The following is a 15862-nucleotide window of genomic DNA, read 5'->3' as shown; positions in this document are numbered from 1 at the left end:
TTTTGAATGGTATTACCATTTCACATGTTTTCTCTCTCTCTCTCTCTCTTTATATATATATATATATATATATATATATATATATATATATATATATATATATATATATATATAATTGTAAAAGCACGTTAATGAACAATGGAAAATAAAATTGTTTGTCGGTTCGGTTTGGTTTCGGTTAACCATTTGAAAATTAAGTGAAATATTTTTTTGGGTTTAATGACCCACGATTATGGCTGTTAATTTAAGCGAGACCATTATTAAAAGAAGTAAATTATGAAGGACAAATTGGTGGAATGAGAAAGTGAGAAGAATCAGGAGTACGGGAGTGTCCCACAAAATCCCACGAGCACGATATTGTCCACCTCAAGCTTACTTGCTTTGGGAACGAACTAGGCGCTCTACCCACCAGATAGTTCACTATTGGGGGTCTCAGGTGGAATTCCCTATGGGAGAGTTTTTTAAATCTTAAATGTTCTTTATGTCTGTGTTCGTATCATGTCGTTCAAAGTTAATGGAACTATGAAACGAGTCAAATTTAGTAGAAAATCGAGACAAGTTACTGAGATATTTTCGGTTAATCAGAAAACAAAGAAGAAAGTGGTCTGAAGCACGATGTTCCAGTTAAGGGTTCGAATGATTTTCAAGATCACTTTCTCCTTTATGTCCTTGCGTGTCTGTGCGTCTTCTTTTGCTTTCAAATATACATTAGAATTTTCTGCACTATTTTATTTTATCTTGACCGAAATAAGAGTGTTTCGGCTTTATTGAAGCCTTTGAATCGTAAAAGTGTGGAATTTGCTACATACGCGAGAGTTGTTTCCTCTTATTTAACAGGAAACAACTCTGGGTAACGAAGGGTCCTGGGTTCGATTCCGCATAGGTCAATATGGAGATTTTTATCATTTACTTATTGATACTTCTGACGTATAATAACATGAAAAATATTCCACCTCTCTCGGCCTTAGAATTGAAACGACCTTTTTTCCAGACGAAATACTAACAACATAACAACACAGGTTTACGAAATTGTTTCGTACTGTCTCACAGTGAGAACGTAATGTGTTTAGCAAACAATTCATGAATATATAAGGCGCATTCTCAGGGCTTAGACATTAATCCTTCCAAAGTATCTCTTATAAGGCAGTTCACCCTTTTATCCTGTAAAGAATCGACTTCCTTTCCTTCTTTATATGATTTTTCAGTTTGCTTGTTTGCATTTATTCAGTCTAATTTCACCCATCCATGTGTAACTGATTCTTCTTGAAATTTTAAACGAGAAGTCCTTTAAGTATTTCTTTTGAACTAAATGTAAATAAACATGCAATTTAAGCACTGTGACAGCTAAATTCTTTCTAAAACACTCACTAGTACTTCCCATTTTCTTTCTATAGGATCAACAATTCGTTGCCCTAAGAAAACCTTAACTTTTATATAATTTGTATTTCGGACTTCCATTCCAATTATCACCAGTCGAACAGGTCCGGATATCATGTGTGGAAGCAGATTCATAGCATTTAACAAACATAACAATAGTGATATCGATTGCAAATCTCAGCTCCAAAATTAATGTTTATTTTAAATAGCAGGATACAAGAGCTATATTACAGCTATCTCTTTTCAAACGATCCGGATTGTAGGATACAACAGTTATCTCACCACTTTACTTCCTGCAGCCAGTACATATATTACTTCAAGACAACGACGTATTTCCACATGACTGCGGAGCTTTATAAACAATGACTTAGAATACATATAAAAAAAACATCCGTAACATCCATCTCGTCTTAGTACATAGACTCTAATATTAGCTTTCTAGATTCCGGAAACTCCATTTTATTTAATAAAATAGTTATTGCATACAAAATTTAACTTAATAATTTAACATTGGGAATCATCTGGGATACGGAAGTAGGCGAGGCTAAAGTATTAGCAATTCATATTATGGTACATCTCAACGATATTCCACAAACACATATTACCTTTTATATTTATTTACTGTAGGAAAAAATGTAGTTTTCAATATTTATGTCAAATCGATTAAATAACACTTAAAATTACTTTAAACGTCAAATTAATTCGGTTTTGCATTTATCAATTTTCACTGTTTATTTTTGTATATCTATCAATCGGTAAATAATTAAAAAAAAGATAAAATGCATCTATACAGAATTTAAAGCACTTTCCACCCAGTGATTCATTTAGTATTCCAGATAAACTATAATTTATCGACTAGTTTTAAGAAACTTTGAGTTGAAAACTAATAACAACATTTTAAAATTAGTAACAGCAATCTTAATAATGAAATGAACAAGTATTTACAATAAAATAAAACAGTCAAATAATGACAATATAGACCAAACAAATCAGATTTGTAACGATCGTTTTTCAGATCGTTACAGCACTAAGCTCCAATTTTAATATCAAATCATTAGTTTTGGAATGTACGTATGTAGAAAGTATTACACATTTAATTATTTCATCATATATTGATGTTAAAAAATAAATGACTCCTCACACGGAGTTTCAAACTTTCGATCTTCAAGTTTCACAAGTTCTTTACGAAGACAGAGCGGCTCAAGTTGGTTTTCTACCTGGCGGCATAGGTACGGGTTCAAGCTAGTGCCTATATAAAGTAAATAAGGTAAATCCAATTCCCTCTGTATAAATCTGCGAGAGTTGTGACGGATATAGGATTACATTTTTCAACTTAGTCTCTGAACAAGTTTCCAAGTTTATGTACCACTGAAACAGCCCGAAAATATCCTCAATCTTGTTGGAATAGGACTTAATATTGAGGTCTCAAATCTTCAGTAATAATAATAATAATAATAATAATAATAATAATAATAATAATAATAATAATAATAATAATAATAATAATAATAATAATAATAATATAGAATACACACTCCGTATGACGATAGATTGCATTACAATTTGTAAAATCGCCCATAACATTATGCGAAAGTTACAAAATAGTCGGGATTGGAGAGAAGTGTCACTACCACCAGGACATAGCGCCTGGTTTCGTTCCTACAAGTAGCCCAATGTTAAACGAAAGGTTAACAGTAAACTTTCATGTAGAAAGTAGGGGTACTGAACTCACAAGAGCCGTACGAAAATGTGTTTTTAAGTTTTATGTTTCATGAATATACTGGCCAAGCTAAAGGATACGGCTATGATGAGAATGAAAGAAATACTGAAATTAAGAAATTGGGAGGAAATAGAACCCCAAAAAACCCTCCCGCACATCGTTCTTTGTCCAAAACAATGCATACTGGGGTAAGCTGGGATAGATTGAGGGACACAAGCTTTAGAGCAGAGTGGGCTACGACTGAAACAACCATAAAGAAAGCGCCTGAAGTTTTCTTGTACAAGGTGAACCATTATATTCACTAAAATTCAATAATAATAATAATAATAATAATAGAATTAATAATAATAATTATAACATTAATAATAATAATGGTGATGATGAAGAAGAAAATAATATAGAATAAAAATTTTGTATTGTGATAGACTGTTTTCAAATTTGTAAAATCGACCCTAACCTTAGGTAAAAGCTACAAAATAGTCAGAATTGGAGAGAAGTGTCAGTACCACCAGGACATATCGCCTGGGTTTGTTCCTACAAGTAGGTAAATGTTAAACAAAAGGTTTACAGTAAACTTTTATGTAGAAATTAGGGCTACTGAGCTCACATGAGGCGTACGAAAATTTGTTTTTAAATTTTACGTTAGATGGTTATGCCGGTAAGCAAATCCAGACGTCAATGATGAGAATGAAAGACGTGGTGGAATGAAGAAAGTGGGAGGAAACATAACCCCGAGAAAACCCCCACACACTGCGTTTGTCAATAACAACGCCCAGTGGAGGAAGCTGGGATAGATGGAGGGACACAAGCTCCAGAGCAGAGTTGGCTATGTCTGAAACAACCGTAAGGAAAGAGTCTTACGATTTTTTACAGGTGAACCATTAAATTTACAAAATTTCAATAATAATAATAATAATAATAATATTATTATTATTAATAATAATAATAATAATAATAATGATAATAATAATAATAATAATAATAATAATAATGTACCGATAATGGGCAACTAGTGACATTTTCCTAAAAATTGGCGGTCTCGCAGCGACTTTGCGCGGTTTTCCCACTTCAGTTTTTGGAATTATACCGCCAGTTTCCCAACAGGGGCAGAGACGCGACGGAACGCCAATAAATCATAAATTCAAATTAAAATGCGTTATGTCGGCATTATGAGTGATTTGTTTACCTTAAGGTTTGTCAAAAGAAACACTTTTAAAGAAGTAAAAAAAAAAACGTTCTCCGGGATGTGGGGAAACGCCAACCTCGTGGTTACTAGTCACGTTCACTTTCAAGTTCGCCACGGAGGAGATAAAGAAATCATTGCTTCTTGAGGAATAAATCGTTGAAGACTTTTTATCTTGGCTAATCAGAGTGCCCCTTTAACAGTGTATATTAAATGATCCTAATCAGAGTGATCCTAAATAATAACTGTTTAGGATCAAATAAAATGAATTTGCATTGTTGTAATTTTATAACAAAATAACACGCGTCTCTTTACTTCATTACATAGTTTTCACATATTCACTTTCTAATAATCGGCAACAGTTGCTTACTAAATTCATATAGTTATATGCACTCATCTTAAGACTTTTCCTTCATGTTGCACAGGCAGGTGTTACCCATGGAGCTTACTTTGGGAACAATTCGTCACGAAAATGTAACATCCCTGTGCTTGCTGCTTAAAAGGTGTTAAGTCTCAAATGTTCTAAACGTCTGAACTTAAAAACGTTTTTATGATACTTTGCGGGGAACTATTTATGCACAGATTTAAAACTCTACTACCCAAATTTTAAAAGAAAGTGTTTCACTAAGTTTTATGTCGAAAGTATTCTACCGTACGTTTTAGGGGATATAACTGTAATAAAAAAATCTGAATATAAGTGAACAGTAAAACTGATAATATACTAACTTTTATGATATGCAGAAGTAATTATAAAAGCTTTGCTACAAAAATACCTACACACACCATAATTCGGTGAGCTCAAAAATACAAAGTAACATAATAACGTATAAGATTTAGGCAACCCAGCAGTTAAAGAGTGGACATAAAATATTTCGAGAATCGAGATAAGACGAGAACTGTTTACGATAATTTTTGTCTCGTCTCGTTTCTCATCTCGAAAGCTAGACAATATTTTGTTTTAGCCTTGTCCCGTATCCAGTGCAAAATGTCCATTCTCGTCTCGATTTTGTTTGTTTTATTTTAGTAACACGATGAGAAATTCTTTTCATGTGCAACACTAAACCCCAATATTGTTGCCAAATGCCAAGTTTCCGCTTGTAATGACATGATGTCTGCGATAATAAGCTCCTACCTTGTAATCTTCAACGAGATAATAATAATTGTTATTAGTTTATTATTATTAGTGAAGATTTGATAGTTCGAGTATTCAAATATCTGAAGAAAATAAAACGTACTTCATTGCCGATCAATCGCCACCAAAATTCTAAAGTAAAAAAATGCCCTTCGCTGATCCGATTCGAGGACCTTCACATTACTGGCAGAGCTTCTTGGACTGAACCACGATTAATACAGGGAAAAGATTTGCCCTTAGTGTCTTTACGTTAGGTTTCTTTGCCTCCGCTAACAAACTTTTAGGTGATTTATATTCGATTCAAAGTAACTTTCGTATTTATTCTATTATAATTCAAAAATCTTTGTTATAGTTTATATTAATAACTTGAGTTGTTCTAATCACTAGAAGCAGTCGCATTTGGTTTCAAAGCAGTCGCCATTACCTGGTCAAAGACCTATACCCGTCAGTAGACAAACTTTTGTTCGACGTAATATTAAGTCACAAAGATCACGTGGTCAGCTCCAAATGTAAATAATTGAATTGTTGTCTTCTATTTACGTTTCTCATATTAACGAACATTTGAAAAAATCATGAAGTTAAGTGCTAAGCTGTGAATATTTGTTTTGTTCCCCTTTTGTAATATTTTTACAGCTTGTGGTGTGAACTTCCACAGTAAAATAATCGTAAATATCTAATTTATTCATATTTGGTACTTGTAAATATTTGTTAAACATAATTAAATTACGAAATGGATGCGTAATGTATTCACTGATTATTCATAAGATCGATTGCAATAAGGGTGAAACAATGTAGGCCCGCGACAAATGTCTTTTTGACAGGTAATAATGTATTATCTTCCCACTTAAGACGTTCCTTTCAGATTTCAGCGTCATTAATTTACTACCCACCAAGACACACAGGTTTCTATTTTTTATTCTATGCTTATTTCTATTTTTTTTAATATCAAACTTTTGTTTGCACTTTTTTCCCCTCCGGGCATCATTTCATGACTCTACTGTCAAGTTAGGAGACTACGGAAGTAGTGAAAAAATAGCCAAGGTGTTATAAGCAATAGGTTAGAAATCGTCGGCTTGGAGGGTTCAAATCCACTGTAAATAAGTTTAACAATTTTAAATTTAATTTCTTCTTGCAAGGTGTATGATGACTCATCTTTGCTCAAAGTTCTCCAACTAGAGACGAGATGCAAGAATCATGCACATATTAATCGAGAGAAAGAGAGAGTGGATTATATCCAATTGAAATATTATCCGAAAAACTCATCGATATTCATATTTGATTATATTTTAGTTCATTTTAGTTTATTCTTCTTTACGAAATTACAGTTCTCGATTACTTGGAATATAACAAAGGATAGTGAGTGATATATTACGGCGTATTGTAAGAGAGTACTCCTATTCTTTTGATATCGTATATTCTTTTAAGAAAAACATGGTTGTATCATTACTTGGGGATTCAATTACACACACTTATGTTATGTGCACACAAAGTATGACTATTCGTCATATTTGAAACACATGAAATGTTTTCTGCTGATACAAATTGAACTGACATACACTGCATATTTTTTTTTACTTTCTTAGATTGTCTTTCTTTTTCTTTTTCTTTTCTTCTGTCTTTTTCAAACACACTGGAAACTAATAATATAACTTCCGAAAATATTTTTGATAGCTATAATCTGTAAATGAATAATAATGGTAATAATAATAATAAAACATCATAAAAATAAAAACTACGCTGGCTTTGCTGATAAGAATATTTTCGCAAAACAAAATGGAAGTCAAGATACATCTACCTGATATTTTTTCATAAAGTTTTACAAGAGATACTAAAACTGATAAGTAACAAAAGGTAACGTTGAAACAAATAATGTAAACCATTCACAGATTTTTCAAAATACTGTAATCTGTACAATAAAATGAATGTTTGAACAACGTTGATTTTTCCTTGGTATGTCTAAGGTTAAATACCATATATTTGTATATTTCTCATGATATACAGTATATCGCTGTAGATTCTAAGAGGCGTATTCTCCCAGATTTGTTATTCGTCTCAGAGGCATGGGTATTGTCTTATCTTTTTGCTGTCTGCTACACTGATATTTTTCGAACAAACTATTGCTTTGTGTTGTTCTCAACCAACCAAATTTAACAGTATTGTTGGTTGTCTAACGTTGCAGGATATAATATGAAAGTGTGAATGCAATTTTGCTCGTGTGAATATAAGGGGTTTATGTTGCTGGATATAGTAGTTTGCCCCATATTTTTGATTGTGAATTCGTATAGTATGTTCACCATTTCTTCTATAGTATCAGATTATGAAGTTATATACTGGCTCAATGGCATTCGTCTTCGTCGTTACCTTCCTTAAATTATCGGGGAGGTTGTTCTATCGTGGTTTATAGAGTTCACTAACAAATTGACAAATCATATGTACAACAAAATTGAAAGATGCATGTTAGCAACTTTTAGTGCAATTTTAGTTAATTAAGTTGCCGAAATTTCAATGAAAGCAACCAACAAAAAGTTTTCTTAAGTAATTCTATTTTACATTTATAAAAAGTTTGATGTTGAGCAATTACAAACATATTAGGTAGAAGTACAGTTTAGTCCCTTCAATGAAAGTTTGGTCTTTCCGTTTGTAAATAATAATCCTAATAACCAGTTTGTTTCAGTTGGCTAGTTTCATAAAATCTTTGCTTAACATAATATCTGGCTTTGCATACAAGGAGATGATTCATAACGATCCATGGTTTGTTGACGTGTATGTCTTGGAACGGTATATCTATTTGAAGATTTATCTGTCTCTTCTTTGTATTTACGGGGAGATATAAGCGAACCGTTAGCATTTGATAACTGTTTTGAGTCGGAGTTGGACAGCATTAAACACAGAATTCCAAGTTTAGAACACAATATTAAGTCACAGAAACAAAACAGGGTAAACATATTAGTAACAACCTTTCTTTGCTACAACGATATATTTCCCCGTTGTATAATTTTTCCTCTCGAACAAATGTTTCACAGTATCAGATTAACGTGATTCTTCGCTACAATTGCCAGTTTCAAATACGAACTAATTAGCATTTTTAAAGTACGTGAGATTAAAATAAGTCACACACAACGATTATACTCTTTAGAATATATATTTTGTGGTGCAACTACTAAATACGACACTTTAAAAAAATGGTCATCAAACGCATAGATGATCATACGTTATATATTTTCTAGTTACTCAATCAACAACATGAACAGGTTGCTATAGTAACTAAAGCAAGAAAATATGTCGATGCAAAAACAACTATCAAAATTATATCTATATATATTATCTTCTCAGCAGCTTGTTCCCTTTTCAACAAACCTTTTAGCCCTAAATAAGAAAAATACGGAAAGAACATACAAGCACACATTATCGTTATATGTATTTAACTATAGGACTAGTTAAATTATTTATAATTGAAGAAAGAATCCTGGACTGTTAAACATTTCATATACATGGTTACCTTAGTTTTTGAATAGCCTCTATATATTAAAATTACAATCAATCAGACAATATATAATTTTTATCTTATTTCAATACTATTCTTATATACATTTTGTCCTGAATAAATTCTTTAACTCAGTACCATTTATGCTTCTTAACAATAAAGTTGGTGTAAGTTAAAAATACAACCCGACATATTTCATTTATTCGGGCATAGTTATCAGAACTTTGATTGAAAATATTCACAATGTGACTGGATAGAATTAAGACGAAGTAAGAATTACAATGAAATGATACTATTCAAAGTGAAACAAACCAAGAACTAACCGATATTACCTAAAACAATCATAGAATAAAGAAATTATTATACTAAGAGTCAATCTGAAAACTCGACATTATCTACATTGATCTTAGATGAAACTTCTGTAGACACTAACGTTTTAACTAGTTGCATCCATCTACTTGTAGTATGTTTTGAGAGACGCCATAACTTTAGCTTGTCAATATTACGTAAACTTAAACATTTACTAGTTTTTAAACGTTTTAATTCGAAACCCTTAAGGTTAATTTGTCTAATACATAAATAAGGTCCAGCATATAAGTCGTAAAACATAAGTTCTCTTCAACTATGCATCACTTTGTGGATGAAATCTCACAGAAAATCGCTGATGTGAATTTTGGATCTACTTGTCTGTTGAAGTTTGATCTTTTGATTTCGCAAAAGAAATTTTTGTGTTCTACGAAGACGTATCATACTGACAAGGTGTGAATAATCCAATTCATTATTCTTATTAAGTTTAATATTAAAATGTTGTTCTATGAGCCTTAAGGAACCCGTTCCATTATGAACATTTACTGGAGCAAGTCCCAAAGTATCGGAAACGGAATAATTTAAGAAATAGATAATTCCCATAACATACTTATCCCCATCTGTGTGTTTATTTTTACAACAGTGTTGAAATAACATACCAAGATTTCGATGTACATTTTCAACATTGGAACTACTTGGATGTAATGGAGTAACTAAATGTACTTTAATATTGGCATTGTTCATCGCACGGATATATACTGCGAAATTGTCCACCATTATCACACAAAATATATTCAATCGGGCCACAATGTGCTATGTACACACTCAAAGTTTGATGCACGATTGGGGACGAAGTTGCCTTTCTTCGGGATATGCCATTAAATATCTTGTAAAAACATCGATAACAGTAAAAAGAAAAGTATCACCAATAGGTGCTCGAGAAAGAGGTCCATACAAGTCAATAGAAATGAAAGAATGAGGTCTTCAGGCATGATTGACATCATAGGTTTGTATATAGATTGATATATATTTTCAATTCTGAATAACTAATATAACTCTCAATTTGTGTTCGAAGAGATTTCCAATAAAAGGATTTACTAATTATTGAATATTCTTTCAAATTTGCAAAATGTCCACAGTCGTCATGATATGCTTTTAATATACGAAGCACCAGTGGCGGAGGAATGTAAATTTTCTTTCTATTTTTAAATTTGCAATCTTTAATCACAAGTACTTCATTAGATATTTGGTATATTGAATTCCAATCACGAGGACAATCACAATCCTTACGGCAAAAAAGTTAAATGATGCATGATTTTTGCATACCCTAAAAATTCTTAGGTTGTTACTTCAATTCGTTTATGGCTATCTCATCCTGTAAAATTTTGAAAGCATTTATAGACAACATTCGGTGATTATCATCTGGAAACAATCTGGATAACGTGTCTACCGGAACATTATTTACACGTTTAATATGTTGTACTTCAAAATCAAAAGATTGAAGTTCTAATAACCATTACAATAATCGGCTGTTGTATCCTTGTACTTTCTTAAAATGACGTAAAGAACTATGGGCAGTCAAAACCATAAAATGACAACCACGAACGTAGGGAGCAAACTTCTGGAGCGCAAAGTGTAGAGTAAGTAATTCGATTTCAGTGGTCGTATTTCTTTTCTTTTATTCTTCAATGTGCGACAAACGCAATATATTACTGCTGGTTCGTCTACAGGAGGGTTAGATTGATATAATATACCAGAAATTCCAGACAACGATCCATTACATTGAATATAAAAAGGATGATCAACCTACGATGGTTCAAGCGAATAATTTCCATAATACGGGTTTTTAGTTTGTAAAGACCACTTTCTTGTAAATGCCGTGGAATATCCTTTTTTAGTTATGGAAAATAGAGTTTTAGGTAATTCTGAAAATCGAGTTATGGATTTTCTAAAACAATTGAACAACCCTAAAACTTGTGTTTCTTTAAGATTTATTGCAGCTGGATTAAGATTTATTGAATTTATTCTTTAAGATTTATTGCATGTTCTTTATAACTTCAATCTTGGATTCACTAAAGGGCCTCAGCATCTATCATATAAAGAAATTTGATATATCTCTTTAACATTTTTGATTTTTCTAAATTAACATTTAGACCTGCGTTTCCCAAACGTTTTTGAAAAACCTCTAAATTTTACAAATATTCCGCAGATGATTTTTGGCTTAATTAAGATATCGTCCGCACAAAAAAATCATATTTGCACCAAGATCTTGTCCTAACACATTATTTAGACATGAAGCTAAAGCTGCACTTCGATTAATCAAACCGAAGACTACTAGGTTATATTCAAAGAATTGTCCTTCAAACGATAAAGCTGTATATGGTCTAGAATTTTCCCCTAATAATATTTGATTATACGCCATCACCAAATTCAAGTTTCCAAATAATGTATGTACCTGCAAGGAACTAAGAATTTCTTCGATAGGAGGATACCTTACTTGCTGTAATTTTATATATTTATTTTATTTTCTCAAGTCTACCACTATTCTTAATCGTTTGCCGTCCTTCTTAGGCACTACATGTAAAGGAATTAAGTTAACATTTTGAGAGGGACTTATTATTTCGTCTTGCAACATTCCACTAATTTGTTTTCTTATATCCTCTCTAAATCTATATGGCATGATGTATGATTTCGTTACAGTAGGAGCTTCGGTATCCATTTCAATACCATACACAAGGTTTTTACGACATGCAGGTCTCTTAGAAAATACACATCTAAAATTATAGATTTTTTTAATTGGGGTACAAATTTTTCATGCCTTTTATCAATACTCCCTATAATTTTATGTACACAATTATTTCATAGATGGCTGTCTATAATAGTACTTTCATTTATATGTTCCCCTATATCTGTTTCATTACTATCGCAATTATTTACACTTAAAACAACATTATCCATAAGGGGTTTGGCACTTTCAAGCAAAACTATCACTGACAGGTGTACGTATGAAAAATGTCTTTTTTTTCGATATCCAAGACCGCCCATAATTGTGTGAGAAAATCGAGTCCTATTAACTCAACATAGGTCTTTTATGACCAACATAGGAATCGAAAGTTCGTATTCTTTTATAGAAATCACGACTTGTGATTTCCCCATAACTGTCTTTTTATGTTTACCGGTATAATAAATTAAAATTAAATTATCCTTTTTTGCAGTGTAGGGTTAGAATAATCCTTTGTAAGCTCACACCAAATTGAATACCAAAGAAGTGATACGAAAGCACCAGTATCAATCAGAGCTTGAATAGAAATATCATTAATTTTAACCCGTAACTACTACACGGAGGCTCTCAGACTTCTATGTTGCCGTAACTTTCCACTCGACTGCCTCTCCCGATTGTTGGTTGCTCTACCTTCTTGGTTATTTTAATGTGTTTGCGAATGTTAACATTGTGCAGTTTGTTTTTCTGCAATCTATTGTTCGGAGTCTGACAGACTTCGCGTAGTACTAACGTGACAAAAACACGCGTAGTACTTAAGGTTTAATATGTATTTTAGATGTACAAAATGTTTTTAAGAAAACATAATCATTATCAGGTGAAGACAAATCTCCATCATTATCAAACTTCCAATGACAATTACTTATAGGAATATATTGATGATTATTACTATAATCTAAAGTTTTAAGAATAGTTTTGTGTATACAAAGGTCAGTCAATAAATTTGAAGCATAATCATATAGGTTTAGATCACTATGTTAGTGGTTATTATCATTTTAAGGATTTGAAGCATTATCATATAAGTTTAAATCACTGTTTTTATATTCTTGCGAATAAGTTGCTGACGTGGCTTTAACCCGTTTCACGTCAGCCGGATCTAGTTTAAATTTACAGTATCAAAAGATTTGATTAAGTTTCATTGAATAGCACAATCTTCAGTAAAGTCCTGTATACTATATGCGTCGCCAGTTCTTTGATTCCTATTCTGAGAATTTCTGCCACCTATGTAATTACTACGAAATCTGGTAGTACGTTGGAAATTACATCGGTTATTTACATTGTTCCTAAAAGCTGTATGATTATTATTTTTGTTTCTTCTAAAATTAGATTCGGTCGTATTACAGTAAATAAAGAATTACCTCTTGTATTATGATTACAATCTTCTTTAACATTGATGTTTCGAACAGGAATATGATTAGCTTGATCTCTGTTAGTATGCTCTTGCAACATAGTCTGACTTTCAAAACTTTGAAGGTATCACAATTAGATGATTAACATTAATACACAGGGAAGAGATGAATATTTCCTGCAACCTAAAAGGTAATAATATTCGTATTGATGCGATAACGCGTGATTCCTGTTGATATGGATTGATCAGTTTCAAATAGTTATACGCTGAAATCACAAAACCTGTGAGAATTTTGTCCACGTTAGGATCGAAAGGTCTGTTCATATTTTTAAAATATGTCCATTATGTACAGTACTTCTGATAGCTTTGAACCATACAGAACAAGGCGGTAACAAAATATGTGGCAAAATTTTGAGAAACTTAGACTTACCTACATCAATTAGTTCACACTTCTCTTTAATTTTTCTAAGAGTGTACTTGCTCTGTTACCCTCAGATCTACCGCTAACTTTAGTCAAAGGCTTCATTTTGCTAAATTTTAAAAGGGTATTAGTATTAAAATATCTTAGACGTCTAGGTTTTACGTGTGGATTGCTCCTTTGATGCGGTCTTCATTCTTCATTCTGCGCATTAGAAACCGTATCTTCCTTTTCGGAATAGCATTCAAATGGATTACTGTCCTTTCCACATGGTCTGAATCTTACGTTCCACATAAGCTACGTTGACGATAGGATTACCAATCTACCTGGTAGTCTGTATTTCTTCTTGCAACTACTTATCTGGTTTGTATGGTCATTAACTTGCGTTTCTACCACTTCAACTGTGCTTCTCACAACCGCAAAAATGTCGATATGTTTTTCTATTCTATTGTCTATCTGTTCCGACATTTGTTCTATTATGGCACTTGAACGCTGCGCTGACTGTTCCATTTTGGTATTCAATTTTGTGTTACTTGTTCCCATTTGGAATCCATCTACTGTCATATTTGTTACGATATTTGCTCCAATCTGGAATCCTTCTGCTGTCCTAGTTGTTGTATAAATCCAATCACACACGTTGATGCCTCAGTTACGTTTAAATTAGCATCTTCAACTCCAGTAATGGTAACTTTATTCCTATAAACAATCATTTTAAATCTTCGGTATATTTTCCTTTTATTTCGTAATAAAATATAATCCGTGGTGTTTAATTATATGATACAATTTACTTAAATTTCTAACGAATCTAAAAAATCCCGCATCGGCACCATCTATATGCAACGTGATTCTTACATTCCTCCGTTTCAAATACTAAATAATTAGTATTTCTAAAATACATAAGATTAAAATAATTCACAACACGATTATGCTCTTTCAAATATACACCGTATATTTCGTGCAATAACTACTAAGTAAGACACTTTAAAATAGGGACATCAAATTCATTTATGATGAACTTACGTTATATACTTTTTAGTTACTCTATTAATATGAACGGGTTACCATAGCAACCAAAACAAGAAAATATGTGGAGGTAGTAATAACTAATAAAATTAATTGTATGTATATATTCTTATTCTTCTCAGCAGCTTGTGTCATCTTAAATAGCACTTTGGCCCCTAAATAGAAAAAAAATACTGAAAGACCATAAACATACACGTTATCGTTGTACAGAATCATTTTAGTCTATCACATACTAGAGTGCTGTTTCTTCTCATATAAACAGTACATTTGTATATCCCAAGATATAAACGTACATTTGGTCAACTATTTGAAACAATGCAGTTTTTTCTGTCAAAATAGAAAGCGGTTAGCTCCATATACAACGCAATTAAGCATCCCACAGAACACAATTCATCACGGAAAAATAAGTTTTGTTGGAGGAAAACTGTGCAGACTCCTAGTGTAAAGATAACATCTAAGACTGAAACTTTTCACACGCATTTTCCAATTACCCTGTAAGTACCATTTATTGATTCGAACAGCACCTAGAAAATAGTTTTTCTAAAGAAAAACATTTCACTAGATATATAGACACGGTACCTACACGTGACGAGAATTTTCCAACAGTTGTCAATAATTTGGTTACCTAATTAGAAAATATTTCGTTTGTTCGTTATTCTATAAAACCGTGTAAACATAAGTATTGTAGCTCACTGATAACCAACAACATCAATTTTGCACTGTGATCGATAAATTGTCAGACTATCTGTCGCGGTCTGAGGATGTGCGCTAAACACGTGCCACGTATCGTTGAGGAGGGTTGTCTCCCTATTCTTTAACATGTAAAACACTCACTGTGATTCTTTTCGTGAGACTTTGACGGGCAGCACATGTATAACCACAAACACTAATATTTAATGTCCGGATTTGTATGCAATTGTGAAGTAGAGGCTTTCTACTATCGAAAAGTAATACTATTAATTGATTACAAAAGGTAGGTCGCAAGGTGCAACGGAAAATATCTATTGCAAAAAGGAAAATAATTGTCCAATCTGACTAAAAAAAATGTAAGACAAAATTGACTACAATGTTCAGTTACCTATGTAGGCACTG

This window comes from Thermobia domestica, chromosome 3, assembly GCF_964235325.1.
Source record: "Thermobia domestica chromosome 3, izTheDome1.hap1.1, whole genome shotgun sequence".
NCBI lineage: Eukaryota > Metazoa > Arthropoda > Insecta > Zygentoma > Lepismatidae > Thermobia > Thermobia domestica.
Note: the sequence above shows the minus strand (reverse complement) of the source record.